Here is a 21,958-nt window from a genome sequence, read left to right as displayed (position 1 = left end):
TGCAACTAGCTAAAACAGTGGCCAGCTTTTGCAGTCTTTATGTATTTTATAATTCTAATGCTTTTGTTCAATTAATAAATTGGATTCATTTGCTGAAACAAATGCAGTCAACATAGAATGACTCTCAAGTTAAATTAAGGCTAAAAAAAGTATATTTTTGTTTTGTATTGTAAAGAATGAGTTTGGAATGAATGATAACCTTTCTTGTCTTAATAAACTTCATTTGTGAGGGATTGAAAAACTGGTTAGAACAAAATGTTTAGTGAAGATGCCATCAGAAAAACATATGCAAAAGTGGGTGGCATAGTGGTTAGCACTTCTGCCTCACAGCGCCAGGGACCCGAGTTCCATTCCGACCTCAGGTGTCTGTCTCTGTGGAGTTGCACATTCTCCTGTGTCTGCCTGGGTTTCCTCCGGGTGCTCTGGTTTCCTCCCACAGTCCAAAGATGTGCAATTTAGATGGATTGGCCAGGCTAAATTGATCAACATCTTGGGCGGGATTCTGCGGGAATCGGCAGGGCGGGCAACTCCGGCGCCGAGGAGTGGCGTGAACCACTCCGGCGATGGGCCGCACCTTCAGGGGCTAGGCCGGCGCCGGTGTGGTTTGCGCCGCGCTGGCCGGCGGGGAAGGGGCTTGGCGCCACGCCAACCAGCGCCGAAAGGCCTCCGCCTCCGGCGCAAGTTGGCGCATGCACGGGAGCGGCAATGTGTGCTGGCGCATCCCAAGCACATGCGAAGGGGGGGTTCATCTCCGCGTCGTCCATGGCGGAGGACCACAGCGGCTGACGCGGAAGAATAGTGTGCCCCCACGGCATAGGCCCTCCCGCGGATCGGTGGGCCCCGATCGCGGGCCAGGCCACCGTGGGGGCACCTCCCGGGGCCAAATCCCCCCCCCGAGGACCCCGGAGGCCGCCTGCGCAGGTCCCGCTGGTAAATACCTACTCTAATTTATGCCGACGGGACCGGCCGAAAACGGGCAGCCACTCGGCCCATCGCGGGCCGGAGAATCGCCGGGGTGGCCCGATTCCTGCCCCCACCAAATCCCCGGCGCCGGAGAATTCGGCAGCTGGAGGGGGCGGGATTCACTCCGCGCCCCGGCGGTTCTCCGACTCGGCGGGGGGTCGGAGAATCCCGCCCCTCTTCTCTCATTACCACCTTAATCTTTCACTCTTTCCACCACCAATATAACATAACTGCAGTGTGAATCATCTACAAGATGCACTGCAGCACCTCACCAAATCTTCCTCGATAATCACTCCCAAGCCTGCAACCTCTGCAACCTAAGAGGACAAATTTAAGGTAAGGGGCAGGGGATTTATAGGAGATTTGAGGAAAATCTTTTTCACCCAGGTGGTGTTGGAAATCTGGGACTCACTGCCTGAAAGGGTGGTAGAGGTGGGAAACCTCACAACATTTAAGAAGCATTTAGATAAATCCTTCAAATACGATTGCCTACCACGCTACAGATCAAGTTCACAGAAACATTGAATTCCTACAGTGCAGAAGGAGGCCATTCGGCCCATTGAGTCTGCACTGACCCTCAGAAAGAGCACTCTATCTGGGCCCAATCCCCAGCCCGATCCCTGTAACTGCTGCCTCATAACGCCAGGGACCAGGGTTCGATTCTGACCTTGGGTCTCTGTTTATAAATCTAACTCAATGGTATCCTCCGCTGGGCAATCAGGGAGGTGAAGGCCACCACTCCGGCCCCCTTCCCTTCCTGCAGCCCCGGCGCCTCCGACATCCCAAGATCGCCGTCATAGGGTCTGGCATCACTCTCGTCCCCACAATCCCTGACAGACTCTCAAACACCGCATCCCAGTCGCTACTCAACTTTGAACACCCCCAGAGCATGTGAACATGGTTCGTCGAACCACTCCCACACCTCTTGCACACACCCCACCCATCTGAGCCTGATGTGAACCCTATGTACCACCTTAAACTGTATAAGGCTCATCCTCGCCCAGGAGGAGGTTGAATTGATTCAATGCATTATCTCACTGGAAAATTTCCTATCTAATTCCAATCCCCAACTCTTCCTCCCATTTCTGCTTAATCCCTGCCACTCGGGCCGACCCCTTCTCTCCCAACCATCCATAGATATCCCCAACCCTCCCATCACCCCCACTTATCCGGGACCAACAACTTCTCCACTGGGGTGTAGTCCGGCAGTCGAGGAAACAAAAGCAGCTCCTTCCGCGCAACATTCCTTGCCTGCCAATATCTAAACTCGCTCCCCCTCGGCAACTCAAACCTATCTCCCACTTCCTCCAGTTTTGCAAATTTACGCTCAACATAGAGGTCCCTTACCCTCTCTATCCCTCCCTCCCACCATCTCCTTCACATCCCATTCATCCCTCCAAGGTGCAAATCTATGGTATCCACATAATGGTGTTAATAACGACATATGCCCTAATTTAAAGTGTCTCCTCAACTGATTCCAGGGGCGAAATTCTCCGGAAACGGTACGATGTCCGCCGACTGGCGCCCAAAGCGGCGCCAATCAGACGGGCATCACGCCGCCCCAAAGGTGCGGAATGCTCCGCATCTTTGGGGGCCGAGCCCCAACATTGAGGGGCTAGGCCGACGCCGGAGGAATTTCTGCCCCGCCAGCTGGCGGAAACGGCCTTTGGTGCCCCGCCAGCTGGCGCGGAAATGACATCTCCGGGCGGCGCATGCGCGGGAGCGTCAGAGGCCGCTGACAGTTTCCCACGCATGCGCAGTGGAGGGAGTCTCTTCCACCTCCGCCATGGTGGAGACCGTGGCGGAGGCGGAAGGGAAAGAGTGCCCCCACGGCACAGGCCCGCCCGCGGATCGGTGGGCCCCGATCGTGGGCCAGGCCACCGTGGGGGCGCCCCCCGGGTCAGATCGCCCCACGCCCCCCCCAGGACCCCGGAGCCCGCCCGCGCCGCCTTGTCCCGCCGGTAAGGTAGGTGATTTAATTTACGCCGGCAGGACGGGCAATTTATCGGCAGGACCTCCGGGCCGGAAAATCGAGCGGGGGGACCCGCCAACCGGCGCGGCGCGATTCCCGCCCCCGACGAATATCCGGTGCCGGAGACTTCGGCAACCGGCGGGGGCGGGATTCACGCCAGCCCCCGGCAATTCTCCGACCCGGCAGGGGGTCAGAGAATTTCGCCCCAGATCTTTTTTTAAAAATGTTTTTATTCTCCATTTTCACATTTTCCTTCAAAACTTACACTGCCATGAATCCTGCCTGCCACTGGTGGGAGAGAACAATTCTGCATATAATTTTAAATTGAATTCAGCTCATGTATTTCTCACAGTTCAACATAATGCATCTGTTAGCATGCCCTTGACTTTTACCTTTTTCGATGGAATAGCAGGACTCGTTTGCATTGTTATTTTTCCCAAAGTACAACAGATTTTCTTAAGCCCATCTGAAACATATTCTGGGTGTTCGTAAGTGACTTTTCTTAGCAGCATGGAATCCTTGAAGCACTAGTGTGTGACAAGGACCTCCTTTGGCAGTTGCTTGAATTTGAGCTGAGCTTGAAGTATGGGTATCTGGAATACGAAGGATTACAGCCATTTCTGCTTTTTTGGGTACGCTATGCAGCCTTTAGAAAGGCTGACAAATATAATCAAAAAGAGTTAGAAAAGGGAAAATACATCTTGTTAACAGATTTTTCTCTCCACATGCTCCCTTTATCTTCAAATGGCTGCAATCCTTAGTTTTTCCCAGTAGTTCTGAAGGGCTACCAAAACGCTGGTTTCCTCAAAGAGGCACTTCCATCACACCAGATGTTAGATAAAGGGAGTTTATGTAATTCACCTAAATTAGCTGATCTTGTGCTACATTGTGAGATCTGCACTTTTGCCATATAGCCAGTGCTCAGTGCACAACTATCCTGGGCGGGATTCTCCCAACAGGAGTCTAAGTGCCGACGCCGGAGTAGAAACCCCGGTTACCCCGGCGTCGGCGCCCGTTCCCAGACCACATTCTGGGGCCTCCGTAGGGCTGGCAGGGGCATGGCGCAATTTGCGGAGGCGGGGCCTCGGCACGGCGTCTTGGGTCCCGCGCATGCGCAGTTGGGCAGGCACCAACTAGCGCATGTGCAGTGGCCATCCTCCCCCAGGCCACCCCGCACAAAAATGGCACAGGGATATAACATTGCCAGCGGAAGAAAGGAGGCCCGCCCACAGAGAGTCCGGCCCGCCAATCGGTGGGCCCTGATCGTGGGCCAGACACCATCAGAGGCCTCCCCGGTGAGGGAGCCCCTCTCCCCGCCGATTCCAGCGGCCCGCGGCCGGCACAGCGCCAAACGCGCCGGCGCAGTTGCTCCGATTCTCCGGCCCGACATGGGACTCGGAGAATCGCCTCCCCTATTTTTGAATTCATTCATGGGATGTGAGCATCTCTGGCAAGGTTAGCAAATACCTATTATCCAGCCTTAATTTTTAGGTGTCCAGGCTAATGCTTTGGGGACATGGGTTCAAATCCCATCACAACAGATGGAATTTAAATTCACTTAGTAAAATCTAGAATTGAAAGCTACCATCATGAAACTATCATCGATTGTTGTAAAACCCCTCTGCTTCACTAATGTCCTTTAGTAATAGAAACAGCTGCTGGAGTCATGCATTTGCTTATTCTTAGCTTCCAACCTTTCTTCTTCAGCTTGCCTGTACCACTTGCCTCATCAAGTTCTACTACTGAGCTTTGATGGCGCTGCACAACTTTATAAAGCCTCAACTAATCTCAGTCTTTTCAGAAGTTTTGGTTTTCAATCTCAGTTATAGTTCTCATTTCTTTAGAAACTGGAAGGTCAGTTTGCCTTCTCTGGTTGCTTTTTAGATTTCCTTTTTGAGTTTCTCTTTTCAATTGGTGTCCGTCTCCGAAAACACAAGCTTTGAAATCACGGATTCCATTACTGTTCCTTGGTGCCACATTTGATCAAATGCTGCTTTACCTTGAGGGTAATCACCTTGGAATTTGGCTCTTTTGTCTATGTTTAGACCAAAGCTGTAATGAGCTTTGTGGCAGAACCCGAACACAGCATTAGTGAACAGATTTGATAGCACTGTCGGTAATGCCTTCCATCGCTTTGCTGATAGTGGGAGGAGACTGATGGGCAGCAATTGGATGGATTGGATTTTCTACATTGTTGGATAGATGCCAGTATTGTAGTTTGACTGGAACAAATTGGCTAAGAGTACAGCTAGTTCTGGAGTATAGGATCATAGAACATAGGAATAGGAGTAGGCCATTCAGCCCTTCAAGCCTGTCTCGCCATTTAATGAGATCATGGCTGATCTGTGGCCTAAGTCTATATACCTGCATTTGGCCTATATCCCTTAATGTTTTTGCTTAACAAAAATGGGTGGCATGGTGGCACAATGGTTAGCGCTGCTGCCTCACAGCTCCTGGGAACCTGATTCAATTCCCCCTTGGGTGACTGTTTGCTTTCTCCCCGTGTCTACATGGGTTTCCTCCGGGTGCTCCGGTTTCCTCCCACTGTCCAAAGATGTGCAGGTTAGGTGGATTGGCCATGCTAAATTGCCCTTCCTGCCAAATAGGTTAGCTGGGGTTACTGGGTTACGGGATAGGGTGGAGTCATGGGCTTAAGTCGGGTGCTAAGGGCCGGTGCAGACCCCATGGGCTGAATGGCCTCCTTCTGCACAGCAAATTCTATGATCTATCTATCTCAGATTTAAAATTAACAACTGTTCTAACTTCACCTGCTGTTTGTGGGAAAGAGTTCCAAACCTCTACCACCTTTTGAGTGAAGATGTGCTTCCTAACATCTCCCCTGAACAGTCTGGCCCTAATTTTTAGATTATGCTCCCTAGTTTTAGAATCTCCAACCAGTGGAAATAGTTCATCTACCCTGTCTATTCCTGTTAATATCTTAAAGACTTCGATCAAATTACCACTTCACCTTCTAAATCTTAGCAAAAACAAGCTGGAGGACCCTCCTATGTTTTGGCTGGGGGGGAAGGTCGGGGATCTTTTTGAGGGCCTCGGAGATCGGGATGCCGAGGCATTCCCTGTTTAGGCCCGTTATTCAAAGCGAGTCGCGTTGGATAGCCATGTGTTTATCGGCACGGCAAGTGCTGGGAAACACGCAGCTAAACGCGCTCGCTCAGGGACTTTGTTCCCTTTTGGAAAGATCGCGCCCCAGATGTTGTACTACTTTTTGTTCTTGGTCCCTTGGAAACTTTGCAGTCGAATTCTGTATTTCAGAATCCAAGTTTCATTTGGCAAATTGAAGCTGTTTTAAATACTTTCTTCTTAAAAAATGCCCCTTGTGCCTATGCTTCAATACCCGCATTAGCATAACAATAACTTGCAATTATTAATGTAGAAATATTACACAAAGTGCTTCTCGGACATATATCAGGAAAAAATGGTTGTTGAGCAAAAGAAGGAAATATCGGGGGGAGCTGATCAGAAGAGGTGGTTTTTGAGTAAGGTTTTCAAGAAAGAAACAGGGGCGGATAGCAGAGGTGTTTCGGGAGGGATTTCCAGACCTTGGGTCTTGGTAGCTAAAGGCACAGCCGCCAATAGATTAAATACAAATGAAATGAAAATCGCTTATTGTCACGAGTAGGCTTCAAATGAAGTTACTGTGAAAAGCCCCTAGTCGCCACATTCCGGCGCCTGTTTGGGGAGGCTGATATAACAATTGACAGTTCGTGAATGTCTATGCTTTAAATTTGTGGAAAATAAGTCATTTGTATGATGTTTTATTTGAAAAATAATCTTATTTTAAATTTAGAGAACCCAATTCTTTACTTTCCAATTAAGGGACAATTTAGCATGGCCAATCCACCTACGCAGCACATCTTTGGGTTATGGGGGTGGAACCAACGCAGACACGGGGAGAATGTGCAAATTCCATACGGACAGTGACCCGGGGCCAGGATCTAACCCGGGTCCTCGGCGCCGTGAGGCAGCAGCGTTAACCAATGCACCACCTTACCGCCCCTTGAAAAATAAACTTTATCGAGTGGATTAAATTCTGAAAGTATTGATTAATTCAGCTAAAGTGAACCAAATAGAAAACAAAAACTTAATATGAATAAATAGAAAGGGAGTTTGGATCAGAAACATTTACCAGCAGCTTTACTAAATCTGCGAAATGTGTGAAATCCCCAAGAGATTACACATTTTAATTATTCTTTGTTTATTCACCGTTCTGTCTTATAACATGTAATTGGTTGCAAATGTACCCTTTTCTCAAATCAATTCCCAACCCTAAACCCCCATACAGATCTTGCCACAGACCAATCCACAACCAAACACCAGCCTTGGAGACAACGGACCAGTTTGCGCAGAGTGAGAAAAAGCTGTTTCCTGAAGTGGCCATCTTACCACTCCCTTATCCATAGAATCCGTACAGTGTAGAAGGAGGCCATTTGGCTTTTCAAGTCTGCACCGATCCTCCAAAAGAGCATCTTAGGCCCATCCCGCCTCACTATTTCTGTAATCCCGTAACCCTACCTAACCTGCACATCTTTGGATTGTGGGAGGAAACAGGATCACCCGGAGGCAACCCACGCAGACACTGGGTGTACGTGCAGACTCCACACAGTCAGCCAAGGTGTAATCGAACCTGGGTCCCTGGCACTGTGCGGTAGCAGTGCTAACCATTGTGCTGCCTTATGCTACTTCAACTTGTACACTGTGTGTCCTGTTCTATGTTTTAGGCAAGATGATATAATTTTATTTATAAATTGTTGTATAGTATTACGAAGAAATGAAAGGACTTCCGGTGGTGGCCATGAGATGATCGTTTGCACACAAGGTGGCTCCCACTTGGAGACTTCATTTTTGGCCCTTTCTACCAGTTATCGGATGTTTTGTTGGGAAATAGAACAAAGCAAGTGAAGCTTGTTGGGTTCTCCTCTGGTGTGGGGTGTCGTTGGGTTATAATACAAGGCTTAAATTGAACCAAAGCCCTGCTCAAAATTTGGAGGCCCCTCGTGACGCAGCAAAGAAAAATATGGCGGACCTCACTGTGTTGCCGTCGCCCTCCCCATTGCCAATGGAGCAGTTAATGGAGTTCATTGCTGGTGAATTCAAGAAGCACCGGCAGGAGATACAGGGAGAGGACCTGTCCAGGGTGATTGAGGTAGCAGTAGCTCCTCTTCGTGGGCCGTTATATAGGGTGGAGCAGCGACCGGAGTCGCAGGGCACGACGATTCGAGCGTTAGAGAGGGCAGTCTCAGATAGGAGCGATTGGATCGTGTCAATGCTGGAGGAGGCGCACAAAATTTTGACAGGGATGTCTGTTGTCCCCATTGTTGTTTGCGCTTGATATTGAAACCCTGGTCATTGCACTTGGGTCGTTGAATGAATGGCGAGGTATTGAGAGGGGAGTAAGGAGCATATGGTGTCCCTTTATGTGAACGGCCTGTTGCTGTACGTCTCGGACCTTCTGTCATGCATGGGGAAGGTAATGGGACTGTTAAAAAGTTTGGATCCTTTTCAGGGTACAAACTTGACGTGACGAAGTGCGAAGTATTTCCGGTAAATTCCCTGGTTGGAGAGCAGACTTCATAGAATTTACAATTCTGAAGGAGGCCATTCGGCCCATCGAGTCTGCACTGGTCCTTGGAAACAGCATCCTACCCAAGACCACACCTCCACCCTATTCCCGTAACCCAGCAATCCCACCCAACAGTTTTGGACACTAAGGGCAATTTAACATGGCAAGTCCATCTAACCCGCACATATTTGGACTGTGGGAGGAAACCGGAGCACTCAGAGGAAACCCACGCACACACGGGGAGAACGTGCAGACTCCGCACAGACAGTGACCCAAGCTGGGAATCGAACCTGGGACCCTGGAGCTGTGAAGCAACCTGATCAAGGCAAAATCGAGATATCTTGATATTCAGGTGACTCAAGTGAACCTTGATGCACAAATTGAACTTGGCCAGTCTAGTGGAGGGGGTGAAAGGTTAGTTGAAGAGGTGGGATGCTTTCCTTGCTGGAAAGAGTACAAACGATCAAAATGAACGCTCTGCCGAGATTCCGAAACGTGTTTCAATCTCTTCTGATCTTCCTCTCCAAAGCTTTTTTCATTAGGGTGGATAAGCTAATCTCAGCCTTTGTGTGGGCAGGTAGGACACCCAGGATTCAGATAGCTTTTCTACAGAGGGGATGCTGTTCGAGGAGGGGGGGTTACCAAATTTATTGTTATACTACTGAGTGGCGAATGTAGAGAAGGTGCGGGGTTGGTGGGGAAGTAGGGGTCGGGGTGGGGGCAAATGGACGAGGCTTCCTCTGTTGGGTCGTGTTAAAGGCATTGGTCACTGCCCCTCTCCCATTCTTCCCTGCCATACAACTAGCCAATTGTGGTGGCATCCCTTACAATTTGGAATCAGTTTAGGCTACATGTCGGTTTTGTCGCCAATCTGCAGAACCATAGATTTGTACCGTTGTGGTTCGACACACTTATAGCATTTGGAAGAGGGAAGGGTTCAAGAAGATTAGGTATCTCTCTGTAGATGGTAGGTTCATAGGACTGGAGGAGTTGAAGGACAAATACCAACTCCCGAAGTTGACAGTAACTTTGAAATTTAAAAAAAGTATTAAAAAAAAAAAAAAAGACAAATTTTAATTTTAATTAATTGACGCAATGTCAGTTAGAGGGGTGCTGTGCTCTGACTGTGAGATGTGGCAGGTCCGGGAGGCTTCCAGTGTCCCGGATGGCTTCATCTGCAGAAAGTGCACCCAACTGCAGCTCCTCACAGACCGCATGGTTCGGTTGGAGCAGCAATTGGATGCACTTAGGAGCATGCAGGTGGCGGAAAGCGTCATAGATCGCAGTTATGTAAGTGTGGTCACACCCAAGGTGCAGGCAGAGAAATGGGTGACCACCAGAAAGGGCAGGCAGTCAGTGCAGGAATCCCCTGTGGTTGTCCCCCTCTCGAACAGATATACCCCTTTGGATACTGTCGGGGGGGATAGCCTATCAGGGGAAAACAGCAGCAGCCAGAGCAGTGGCACCACGGCTGGCTCTGATGTTCAGAAGGGAGGGTCAAAGCGCAGAAGAGTAATAGTTATAGGGGACTCTATAGTCAGGGGCACAGATAGGCGCTTCTGTGGACGTGAAAGAGACTCCAGGATGGTATGTTGCCTCCCTGGTGCCAGGGTCCAGGATGTCTCCGAACGGGTAGAGGGAATCCTGAAGGGGGAGGGCAAACAGGCAGAGGTCGTTGTACATATTGGTACTAACGACATAGGCAGGAAGGGGCATGAGGTCCTGCAGCAGGAGTTCAGGGAGCTAGGCAGAAAGTTAAAAGACAGGACCTCGAGGGTTGTAATCTCGGGATTACTCCCTGTGCCACGTGCCAGTGAGGCTAGAAATAGGAAGATAGAGCAGACAAACACGTGGCTAAACAGCTGGTGTAGGAGGGAGGGTTTCTGTTATCTGGACCACTGGGAGCTCTTCCGGGGCAGGTGTGACCTGTATAAGATGGACGGGTTGCATCTAAACCGGAGAGGCATAAATATCCTGGCCGCGAGGTTTGCTAGTGTCACACGGGAGGGTTTAAACTAGTATGGCAGGGGGGTGGGCACGGGAGCAATAGGTCAGAAGGTGAGAGCATTGAGGGAGAACTAGGGAATAGGGACAGTGTGGCTCTGAGGCAGCGCAGACGGGGAGAAGTTGCTGAACACAGCGGGTCTGGTGGCCTGAAGTGCATATGTTTTAATGCAAGGAGCATTACGGGTAAGGCAGATGAACTTAGAGCTTGGATTACTACTTGGAACTATGATGTTGTTGCCATTACAGAGACCTGGTTGAGGGAAGGGCAGGATTGGCAGCTAAACGTTCCAGGATTTAGATGTTTCAGGCGGGATAGAGGGGGATGTAAAAGGGGAGGCGGAGTTGCGCTACTTGTTCAGGAGAGTATCACAGCTATACAGCGAGAGGACACCTCAGAGGGCAGTGAGGCTATATGGGTAGAGATCAGGAATAAGAAGGGTGCAGTCACAATGTTGGGGGTATACTACAGGCCTCCCAACAGCCAGCGGGAGATAGAGGAGCAGATAGGTAGACAGATTTTGGAAAAGAGTAAAAACAACAGGGTTGTGGTGATGGGAGACTTCAACTTCCCCAATATTGACTGGGACTCACTTAGTGCCAGGGGCTTAGACGGGGCAGAGTTTGTAAGGAGCATCCAGGAGGGCTTCTTAAAACAATATGTAAACAGTCCAACTAGGGAAGGGGCGGTACTGGACCTGGTATTGGGGAATGAGCCCGGCCAGGTGGTAGATGTTTCAGTAGGGGAGCATTTCGGTAACAGTGACCACAATTCAGTAAGTTTTAAAGTACTGGTGGACAAGGATAAGAGTGGTCCGAGGATGAATGTGCTAAATTGGGGGAAGGCTAATTATAACAATATTAGGCGGGAACTGAAGAACATAGATTGGGGGCGGATGTTTGAGGGCAAATCAACATCTGACATGTGGGAGGCTTTCAAGTGTCAGTTGAAAGGAATACAGGACAGGCATGTTCCTGTGAGGAAGAAAGATAAATACGGCAATTTTCGGGAACCTTGGATGACGAGTGATATTGTAGGCCTCGTCAAAAAGAAAAAGGAGGCATTTGTCAGGGCTAAAAGGCTGGGAACAGACGAAGCCTGTGTGGCATATAAGGAAAGTAGGAAGGAACTTAAGCAAGGAGTCAGGAGGGCTAGAAGGGGTCATGAAAAGGCATTGGCAAATAGGGTTAAGGAAAATCCCAAGGCTTTTTACACTTACATAAAAAGTAAGAGGGTAGCCAGGGAAAGGGTTGGCCCACTGAAGGATAGGCAAGGGAATCTATGTGTGGAGCCAGAGGAAATGGGCGAGGTACTAAATGAATACTTTGCATCAGTATTCACCAAAGAGAAGGAATTGGTAGATGTTGAGTCTGGAGAAGGGGGTGTAGATAGCCTGGGTCACATTGTGATCCAAAAAGACGAGGCGTTGGGTGTCTTAAAAAATATTAAGGTAGATAAGTCCCCAGGGCCGGATGGGATCTACCCCAGAATACTGAAGGAGGCTGGAGAGGAAATTGCTGAGGCCTTGACAGAAATCTTTGGATCCTCGCTGTCTTCAGGGGATGTCCCGGAGGACTGGAGAATAGCCAATGTTGTTCCTCTGTTTAAGAAGGGTGGCAGGGATAATCCCGGGAACTACAGGCCGGTGAGCCTTACTTCAGTGGTAGGGAAATTACTGGAGAGAATTCTTCGAGACAGGATCTACTCCCATTTGGAAGCAAATGGACGTATTAGTGAGAGGCAGCACGGTTTTGTGAAGGGGAGGTCGTGTCTCACTAACTTGATAGAGTTTTTCGAGGAGGTCACTAAGATGATTGATGCAGGTAGGGCAGTAGATGTTGTCTATATGGACTTCAGTAAGGCCTTTGACAAGGTCCCTCATGGTAGACTAGTACAAAAGGTGAAGTCACACGGGATCAGGGGTGAACTGGCAAGGTGGATACAGAACTGGCTAGGCCATAGAAGGCAGAGGGTAGCAATGGAGGGATGCTTTTCTAATTGGAGGGCTGTGACCAGTGGTGTTCCACAGGGATCAGTGCTGGGACCTTTGCTCTTTGTAGTATATATAAATGATTTGGAGGAAAATGTAACTGGTCTGATTAGTAAGTTTGCAGACGACACAAAGGTTGGTGGAATTGCGGATAGCGATGAGGGCTGTCTGAGGATACAGCAGGATTTAGATTGTCTGGAGACTTGGGCGGAGAGATGGCAGATGGAGTTTAACCTGGACAAATGTGAGGTAATGCATTTTGGAAGGGCTAATGCAGGTAGGGAATATACAGTGAATGGTAGAACCCTCAAGAGTATTGAAAGTCAAAGAGATCTAGGAGTACAGGTCCACAGATCACTGAAAGGGGCTACACAGGTGGAGAAGGTAGTCAAGAAGGCATACGGCATGCTTGCCTTCATTGGCCGGGGCATTGAGTATAAGAATTGGCAAGTCATGTTGCAGCTGTATAGAACCTTAGTTAGGCCACACTTGGAGTATAGTGTTCAATTCTGGTCGCCACACTACCAGAAGGATGTGGAGGCTTTAGAGAGGGTGCAGAAGAGATTTACCAGAATGTTGCCTGGTATGGAGGGCATAAGCTATGAGGAGCGATTGAATAAACTCGGTTTGTTCTCACTGGAACGAAGGAGGTTGAGGGGCGACCTGATAGAGGTATACAAAATTATGAGGGGCATAGACAGAGTGGATAGTCAGAGGCTTTTCCCCAGGGTAGAGGGGTCAATTACTAGGGGGCATAGGTTTAAGGTGAGAGGGGCAAAGTTTAGAGTAGATGTACGAGGCAAGTTTTTTACGCAGAGGGTAGTGGGTGCCTGGAACTCACTACCGGAGGAGGTAGTGGAGGCAGGGACGATAGGGACATTTAAGGGGCATCTTGACAAATATATGAATAGGATGGGAATAGAAGGATACGGACCCAGGAAGTGTAGAAGATTGTAGTTTAGTCGGGCAGTATGGTCGGCACGGGCTTGGAGGGCCGAAGGGCCTGTTCCTGTGCTGTACATTTCTTTGTTCTTTGTTGTTCTTTGGGAGTGACTTTAGGTATATGCAGGGGCGGTACTTTGCTCACAAAGAACTTCCTTCGTTCCCTCAGTTACCGTGTTATACATTGATATAAGTTGTTAAAGAACAAAGACAATTACAGCACAGGAACAGGCCCTTCCGCCCTCCCAGCCTGCGCCGATCCAGATCCTTTATCTTAACCTGTCGCCTATTTTCCAAGGAACTATTTCCCTCTGCTCCCCGCCCATTCATATATCTGTCGAGATGCATCTTAAATGATGCTATCGTGCCCGCCTCTACCACCTCCGCTGGTAAAGCGTTCCATGCACCCACCACACTCTGCGTAAAAAACGTTCCACGCACATCTCCCTTGAATTTCCCCCCTCTCACCTTGAAATCGTGACTGCTTGTAATTGACACCCCCACTCTTGGAAAAAGCTTGTTGCTATCCACCCTGTCCATACCTCTCATAATTTTGTAGACCACAATCAGGTCCCCCCTCAACCTCCGTCTTTCCAACAAAAACAATCCTAATCTACTCAACCTTCCTTCATAACTAGCACCCTCCATACCAGGCAATATCCTGGTGAACCTCCTCTGCACCCTCTCTAAAGCATCCACATTCTTCTGGTAATGTGGCGACCTGAACTGCACGCAGTATTCCAAATGTGGCCTAACCAAAGTCCTAAACAACTGTAACATGACCTGCCGACTCTTGTACTCAATACCCCGTCCGATGAAGGCAAGCATGCTGTATGCCTTCTTGACCACTCTATCGACCTGCGTTGCCACCTTCAGGGTACAATGGACCTGAACTCCCATATCTCTCTGTACATCAATTTTCCCCAGGACTCTTCCATTGATCGTATAGTCCGCTCTTGAATTAGATCTTCCAAAATGCATCACCTCGCATTTGCCTGGATTGAACTCCATCTGCCATTTCTCTGCCCAACTCTCCAATCTATCTATATTTTGCTGTATTCTCTGACAGTCCTCCTCTCTATCTGCAACTCCACTAATCTTAGTATCATCTGCAAACTTGCTAATCAGACCACCTATACCTTTGTCCAGATCATTTATGTATATCACAAACAACAGTGGTCCGAGCACGGATCCCTGTGGAACACCACTAGTCACCTTTCTCCATTTTGAGACTCTCCCTTCCACCACTACTCTCTGTCTCCTGTTGCCCAGCCAGTTCTTTATCCATCTTGCTAGTACACCCTGAACCCCATATGACTTCATTTTTTCTATCAACCTGCCATGGGAAACTTTGTCAAACGCCTTACTGAAGTCCATTTTTTATGACATCTACAGCCCTTCCCTCATCAATTAACTTTGTCACTTCCTCAAATAATTCTATTCGGTTTGTAAGACATGACCTTCCCTGCACAAAACCATGCTGCCTATCACTGATAAGTCTATTTTCTTCCAAATGTGAATAGATCCTATCCCTCAGTATCTTTTCCAACAGTTTGCCTACCACTGACGTCAAGCTCACAGGCCTATAATTCCCTGGATTATCCCTGCTACCCTTCTTAAACAAAGGGACAACATTAGCAATTCTCCAGTCCTCCGGGACCTCACCCGTGCTCAAGGATGCTGCAAAGATATCTGTTAAGGCCCCAGCTATTTCGTCCCTCGCTTCCCTAAGTAACCTGGGATAGATCTCATCCGGACCTGGGGATTTGTCCACCTTAATGCCTTTTAGAATACCCAAAACTTCCCCCTTTCTAATGCCGACTTGACCTTGAGTATTTAAACATCCATCCCTAGCCTCAACATCCGTCATGTCCCTCTCCTTGGTGAATACCAATGCAAAGTACTCATTAAGTACCCATTTCCTCTGACTCCACGCATAAATTCCCTCTTTTGTCTTTTAGTGGCCAATCCTTTCTCTAGTTACCATCTTGCTCCTTATATACGAATAAAAGACTTTGGGATTTTCCTTAATCCTGTTAGCCAAAGATATTTCATGACCCGTTTTAGCCCTCTTTATTGCGCGTTTGAGATTTGTCCCACTGTCCCGATATTCCTCCAAAGCTTCATCAGTTTTAAGTCGCCTAGATCTTATGTATGCTTCCTTTTTTATTGTAGCTAGTCTCACAGTTCCACCCGTCATCCATGGTTCCCTAATCTTGCCATTTCTATCCCTCATTTTCACAGGGACATGTCTGTCCTGCACTCAAATCAACCTTTCCTTAAAAGACTCCCAGATTTCAAATGTGGATTTACCCTGAAAACAGCTGCTCCCAATCCACATTCCCTAGCTCCTGTCAAATTTTGTTATACTTGGCCTTTCCCCAATTTAGCACTCTTCCTTTAGGACCACTCTCGTCTTTGTCCATGAGTATTCTAAAACTTGCTGAATTGTGATCGCTATTCCCAAAGTAATCACCGACTGAAACTTCAACCACCTGGCCGGGATCATTCCCCAATACCAGGTCCAGTATGGCCCCTTCCCGAGTTGGACTATTTACACACTGCTCTAAAAAACTCTCCTGGATGCTCCTTACAAATTCTGCTCCATCTACGCCTCCAACACTACATGGGCGTCATTCTCCGACCCCCCCCGCCGGGTCGGAGAATGGCCGTTGGCCGCCGTGAATCCCGCCCCCCCCCCCGCCGAAGTCTCCGGTACCGGAGATTGGGCGGGGGCGGGAATCGGGCCGCACCGGTTGGCGGGACCCCCCGCTCAATTCTCCGGCCCGGATGGGCCGAAGTCCCGCCCAGAAATAGCCTGTCCCGCCGGCGTAAATTAAACCTGGTATTTACCAGCGGGACCAGGCGGCGTGGGCAGGCTCCGGGGTCCTGGGGGGGGGTCGCGGGGCGATCTGACCCCGGGGGGTGCCCCCACGGTGGCCTGGCCCGCGATCGGGGCCCACCGATCCGCGGGCGGGCCTGTGCCGTGGGGGCACTCTTTCCCTTCCGCCTCTGCCACGGTCTCCACCGTGGCGGAGGCGGAAGTGACTCTCCCCACTGCGCATGCGCGGGAAACTGTCAGCGACCGCTGACGCTCCCGCGCATGCGCCGGGAAACTGTCTGCGGCCGCTGACGCTCCCGCGCATGCACCGCATTTCCGCGCCAGCTGGCGGGGCAACAAACGCCATTTCCGCCAGCTGGCGGGGCGGAAATCCCTCCGGCGTCGGCCTAGCCCCTCAATGTTGGGGCTCGGCCCCCAAAGATGCGGAGCATTCCGCACCTTTGGGGCGGCGCGATGCCCGTCTGATTAGCGCCGATTTGGGTGCCAGTCGGCGGACATCGCGCCGTTGGGGGAAGAATTTCGCCCCATGAGTCCCATTCAATGTTGGGGAAGTTAAAATCTCCCATCACGACCACCCTATTGCTCCTACATTTTTCTATAATCTGTCTACATATTTGTACCTCTACTTCACGCTCGCTTTTGGGAGGCCTGTAGTAAAGTGCCAACAATGTCACTGCACCCTTCCTATTTCTTAGCTCTACCCATATTGCCTCAGTGCTCGAATCCTCCATCATGCCCTCCTAAATCATAGCTGTGATATCATCTCTGACCAGTAATCCAACTCCTCCACCCCTTTTACCTCCCTCTCTATCCCTCCTGAAGCATCTATACCCTGGGATATTTAGTTGCCAGTCTTGCCCTTCCCTCAACCAAGTCTCAGTAATACCAATAACATCATATTCCCAGGTACTAATCCAAGCCCTAAGTTCATCTGCCTTTCCTGCTACACTTCTCGCATTGAAACAAAGGCACCTCAGACCACCTGTCCCTTTGCGTTTGTCTACTCTTCCCCTTAGTCACATTGAGTTTATTATCTAGTACCTTACTGGCTTTAGTTGCTGCCTCTTTACTGACCTTTAACTTCCTAATCTCGTTCCCATCCCCCTGCCACATTAGTTTAAAACCTCCCCAACAGTGTTAGCAAAAGCACACCCTAGGACATTGGTTCCAGTCCTGCCCAAGTGTAGACCATCCGATTTGTAATGGTCCCACTGCCCCCAGAACCAGTTCCAATGTCCCAAAAATCTGAACCCCTCCCTCCTGTACCATCTCTCAAGCCACGTATTTATTCTGACTATTCTTGAATTTCTACTCTGACTGTCTTGTGGCACTGGTAGCAATCCTGAGATTATTACCTTTGAGGTCCTACTTTTTAACTTATCTCCTAACTCCCTAAATTCAGATTGTAGGACCTCATCCCGATATCGTTTTTTACCTATATCGTTGGTACCTATATGCACCACAACAACTGGCTGTTCACCCTCCCCCTTTAGTATGTCCTGCAGCTGATCTGAGACATCCCTGACCCGTTCACCCGGGAGGCAACATATCATTCGGGAGTCTCGTCTTCGACCACAGAAACGCCTGTCTACTCCCCTTATGATTGAATCCCCTATGACTATAGCCCTGCCAGTCTTTTTCCCGCCCTTCTGTGCAGCAGAGCCAGCCATGGTGCCATGAGCCTGGCCTTTTCCTGGTGAGTCATCTCCCCCAACAGTATCCAAAACGGTATACCTGCTTTGGAGGGAGATGATCGCAGGGGACACCTGCATTGCTTTCCTGCTCTTTCTCTGCCTTTTGGTCACCCATTCCCTGTCTCCCTTACCAATCCTAATATGCGGTGTGACCAACTCACTGAACGTGCTATCCACGACCTCCTCAGCATCGCGGATGCTCCAAAGTGAGTCCATCCGCAGCTCCAGAGCCGTCATGCGGTCTAACAGGAGCTGCAACTGGACACACTTCCTGCACATGAAGGAGTCAGGGGTATCGGCCGTGTTCCTGAACTCCCACATTGAGCAAGAGGAGCATAACACAAGTATCGTGTGATGAGCTGTGGGAGGGAATCTTGGATATACATGGGTAGTTGCTGGTGACTGGGAAGGCTCCGTTAGCAGCGATAAAGGGGAGGTGGGAGGATGAACTGAGCTTGGTATTGGAAGGAGGGGCCTGGAGTGAGACATTGTATCAGATGAAATTGACTTCCTGTTGTGCCACGCTGTGCCTGATACAATTTACAGTTGTCCATTGGGCTCACATGACTAGAGTGTGCATGAGTGGGTTCGTCCCTGATGTGGAGGATAGGTGCGAGAGCTGTTTAACGGGGCCGGCAAACCACTCACATATGTTCTGGTACTGCCCAAAATTGGTCGGGTTCTGCGCCTCGGGCCCTTTGACACCATGTCGGTGATTGTGGGGGTGAGACTGGAGCCCTGTCCATTGGTGGGGATTTTTGGGGTTACCGATTTGCTGGAGCTTCTAGAGAGAAAGGGAGCTGATGTCTTGGCCTTTGTCTCTCTGATTATCCGGCAAATAATCCTACTTGGTTGGAGGTGAGTGGTGCCACCCAGGGCTTTGGTGTGGTTGGGGGACATGGTAGAGTTCCTGCAACTAGAGAAAATCCAGGATGCCCTCAGGGGGTTGGAAGAAGGGTTTCACTCGAGGTGGAGGCTGTCCATCACTGCCTTTAATTTTCTATTTGTCGCCAGCCGTGGCCGCACTTAGCCCTGGTTTGTGCACTGAGGAGCTCCACTCGCCAGAACTCAGCGCAGCGAAATTGACTTCCTGATCTCCAGAGCCCCCGAAGTGACCCATGACTCTCACAAACCCCAACACACTATGGGAGGGTCGCAGGGCCCCCTGCACCCTCCCCAACACCCGCACAGGGCACCGCTTGGCACCTTGCAGTCCACTTGGGTACATAGGCACCGCCCATGTGGCACCAGCAGTGCCAGGGTACCACCAGTCCAAAGGGCATGCACCTGGGAGCCTCCAATCCCCTGGGAGCCTCCCATAATGGCCAGGATTTACATTACGGCATCTTGCAAGACCATGTTAGATCATGTGAGGCATTGCGAGCCAGGTAGATCCCGGAAGCGAGGTCTCCTGGCTTCAACGACCACGCTGTGCCGTGGCGAGCTGCTTTTCATGTGTAGCGTGGCCATTTAATCACGCCCCATATCACGGCAATCAATTTGTATTATTATAACTGATTAGTTGTTTAATGTCCTTGTGCTTATTGGAATGATTACAATATTATGTAGTAAATCAAGGAACACTGCCTTATGCTACTTCAAACTAGGCAATGTCTCTGTTCTTTCCTTCGTTTAAAGAAAATACGAGACATCATTCCAACCCCACGACTTTCTGGGCATGTGAAACAAATATAATGGATAATCTACCTGTAATTATTTGAAGAACTTTGGGCGGAATTCTCTGACCCCCGCCGGGTCACAATGCGGAGAATCGGCGCCATTGGCGCCGACGTGGTTGGCGTGCCGCCGGTCGGTGTATGCGCTGACTCTCCGGCCCGGGCCAGCGCGACGATTCTCCGGGCCAGATGGGCCGAGCGGCCGTCAACAAAAAGCCGAGTCCGGGCGGTGCCGTTCTAACCTGCTCTGGGGTGGCGGGACCTCGGTGTTGAAGGGTCTGGGGTCGGCCTGTGAGGGGGGGGGGTGGTCTGACCCCAAGGGGGGTCCTCCGTAGTGGCCTGGCCCGCGATCGGAGCCCACCAATTGGTGGGCCGGCCTCTCTGCCCCCCCCGGTCTCCTTTCCTCCGCGCCGGCTCCTGTAGCCCTGCGTCATTTGGCATCGGGGCCGCCGCGGGGAAGAAGGCCACTGCGCATGCGCTAGTTACCGCCGGCTCAACTGCGCGTGCGTTAGTTGGCGCCGGCCCAACTGCGCATGCGCGGACTCTGCGGCGCCGGGTTCAGGCCGGGATCGGCAGCTGGAGCGGCCTCCTCGCCCCCTGTGGGCCGCAGAATGGGGTCCCGGAACAGGCGCCAACGCCAGAGTAAAACACTCCGTTTTTACACCAGCATCGGCACTTAGCCGCCCGTTGGGTGAATCCCGCCCTTTGTTTTTTATTTAGATTCTTTTCTAAATCATTTTATTGCAGAAGGATGCAAACTTAGAAAGAATAATCATTTTTGGTGACCTGGGGCGGGATTCTCCGATATCGGCACGATGTCCGCCGACCGGCGCCAAAAACGGCGCGAATCAGTCTGGCATCGCGCCGCCCCAAAGGTGCGGACGTCTCCGCATCTTGAGCGGCCGAGCCCTCACCTTGAGGGGCTAGGCCCGCGCCGGACTGATATCCGCCCCGCCAGCTGGCGGGAAAGGCCTTTGGTGCCCCGCCAGCTGACGCGAAACTGACTTTGCCGGGCGGCGCATGCGCGGGAGCGTCAGCGGCCGCTCACGGCATCCCCGCTCATGCGCAGTGGAGGGGGTCTCTTCCGCCTCCGCCATAGTGAAGACCATGGCGAAGGCGGAAGGAAAAGAGTGCCCGCACGGCACAGGCCCGCCCGCGGATCGGTGGGCCCCGATCGTGGGCCAGGCCACCATGGGGGCACCCCCCAGGGCCAGATCGCCCCGCGCCCCCCCGAGGACCCCGGAGCCCGCCCTCATCACCGTGTCCCGCCGTCCTAAAGGTGGTTCAATCCACGCTGGCGCGGCGCGATTCCCGCCCCCGCCGAATATCCGGTGCCGGAGAATTCGGCATCCGGCGGGGGCGGGATTCATGCCAGCCCCCGGCGATTCTCCGACCCCCATATGAAAAGAATTTTTTCCACTTAACTGTAAATTTCACAAATACATCTGCCATCCTTCCTGAGAACCTGACCATGGGCATTCTGCCTATGTGATCTAAAAGATTTCAAATTGTACCTTTGTAATTGCTGTACTCACTTTAATCTGCGCCACATCACATGCTGTACAATTGACTATGACTGGTATTTACACATTTCATACAGGCTACAATATTTGATTTGCTGGTGTCTTAGTTTGAGTGCAATCTCTTGGTGCTACTAAGCTTCTGAAAAAATTACACTGAGGGCAGTTCGGTACAAGTGCTTGACGTATTGAAATTGGAGATGCAAAACTTTGATGAATCACTAAGTTATACTCTGAAAAGTTAAATAATTGTATCTGAGAGGCATCAACTGCCTTCCAAGGCCATTAAATCTCTCATTTGAGTCTTCTGCTGCAGAACTAGTATGAGACATCACCCTCTGATAAGTTAACTCTTGTGCTATTCTTTCTCTCTGCCCTGGCTCGGAGCCTGTCGCGTGCAGTTCCCCTCTCTATCCTATTCGCCAAAGCATATGAGGTGTCAGGCTCTGAACTAGTAGTGTAAGATCAAGTGATTGTGACTCTTCTCAATGTCATCTTTCTTTTCTTCCTCTGACTGGGATGGTGCCTATTCCTGGGTATTTGAAATGAGAAAAGGGCCAATGTTTGGGTTATGGAAGGGGGAAGAGGACAATGTAAGAAATGCATGCTTATGTGATCTATAGCTTGTGGGTCAGAAGAGACTGTGGGATGAGGGAAAAGCTGGGTCTAAAGAGGTCGACCAGAGACCTTCAACATTGATCCCTCTAGTCCCACAAGTGGCCACAGACTCGGCAAATTCTTCTCCATGAGGATTTAAATATGGTTGCCTTCCT

General features: G+C 50.4%; 1 protein-coding gene across 5 annotated transcripts in view; it reads left to right on the top strand.

The window, feature by feature from the left end:
* Window positions 1-21,958, top strand: part of auh (AU RNA binding protein/enoyl-CoA hydratase) — a 448,738-nt gene that overhangs the window by 194,988 nt on the left and 231,792 nt on the right. The window lies entirely within an intron of this gene.

The sequence above is a fragment of the Scyliorhinus torazame genome, chromosome 9 (assembly GCF_047496885.1).
Source record: "Scyliorhinus torazame isolate Kashiwa2021f chromosome 9, sScyTor2.1, whole genome shotgun sequence".
In the NCBI taxonomy this organism is placed as follows: Eukaryota; Metazoa; Chordata; class Chondrichthyes; order Carcharhiniformes; family Scyliorhinidae; genus Scyliorhinus; species Scyliorhinus torazame.
The sequence above is the reverse complement of the archived record's forward strand: the minus strand, read 5'-3'. Positions and strand labels throughout refer to the sequence as shown.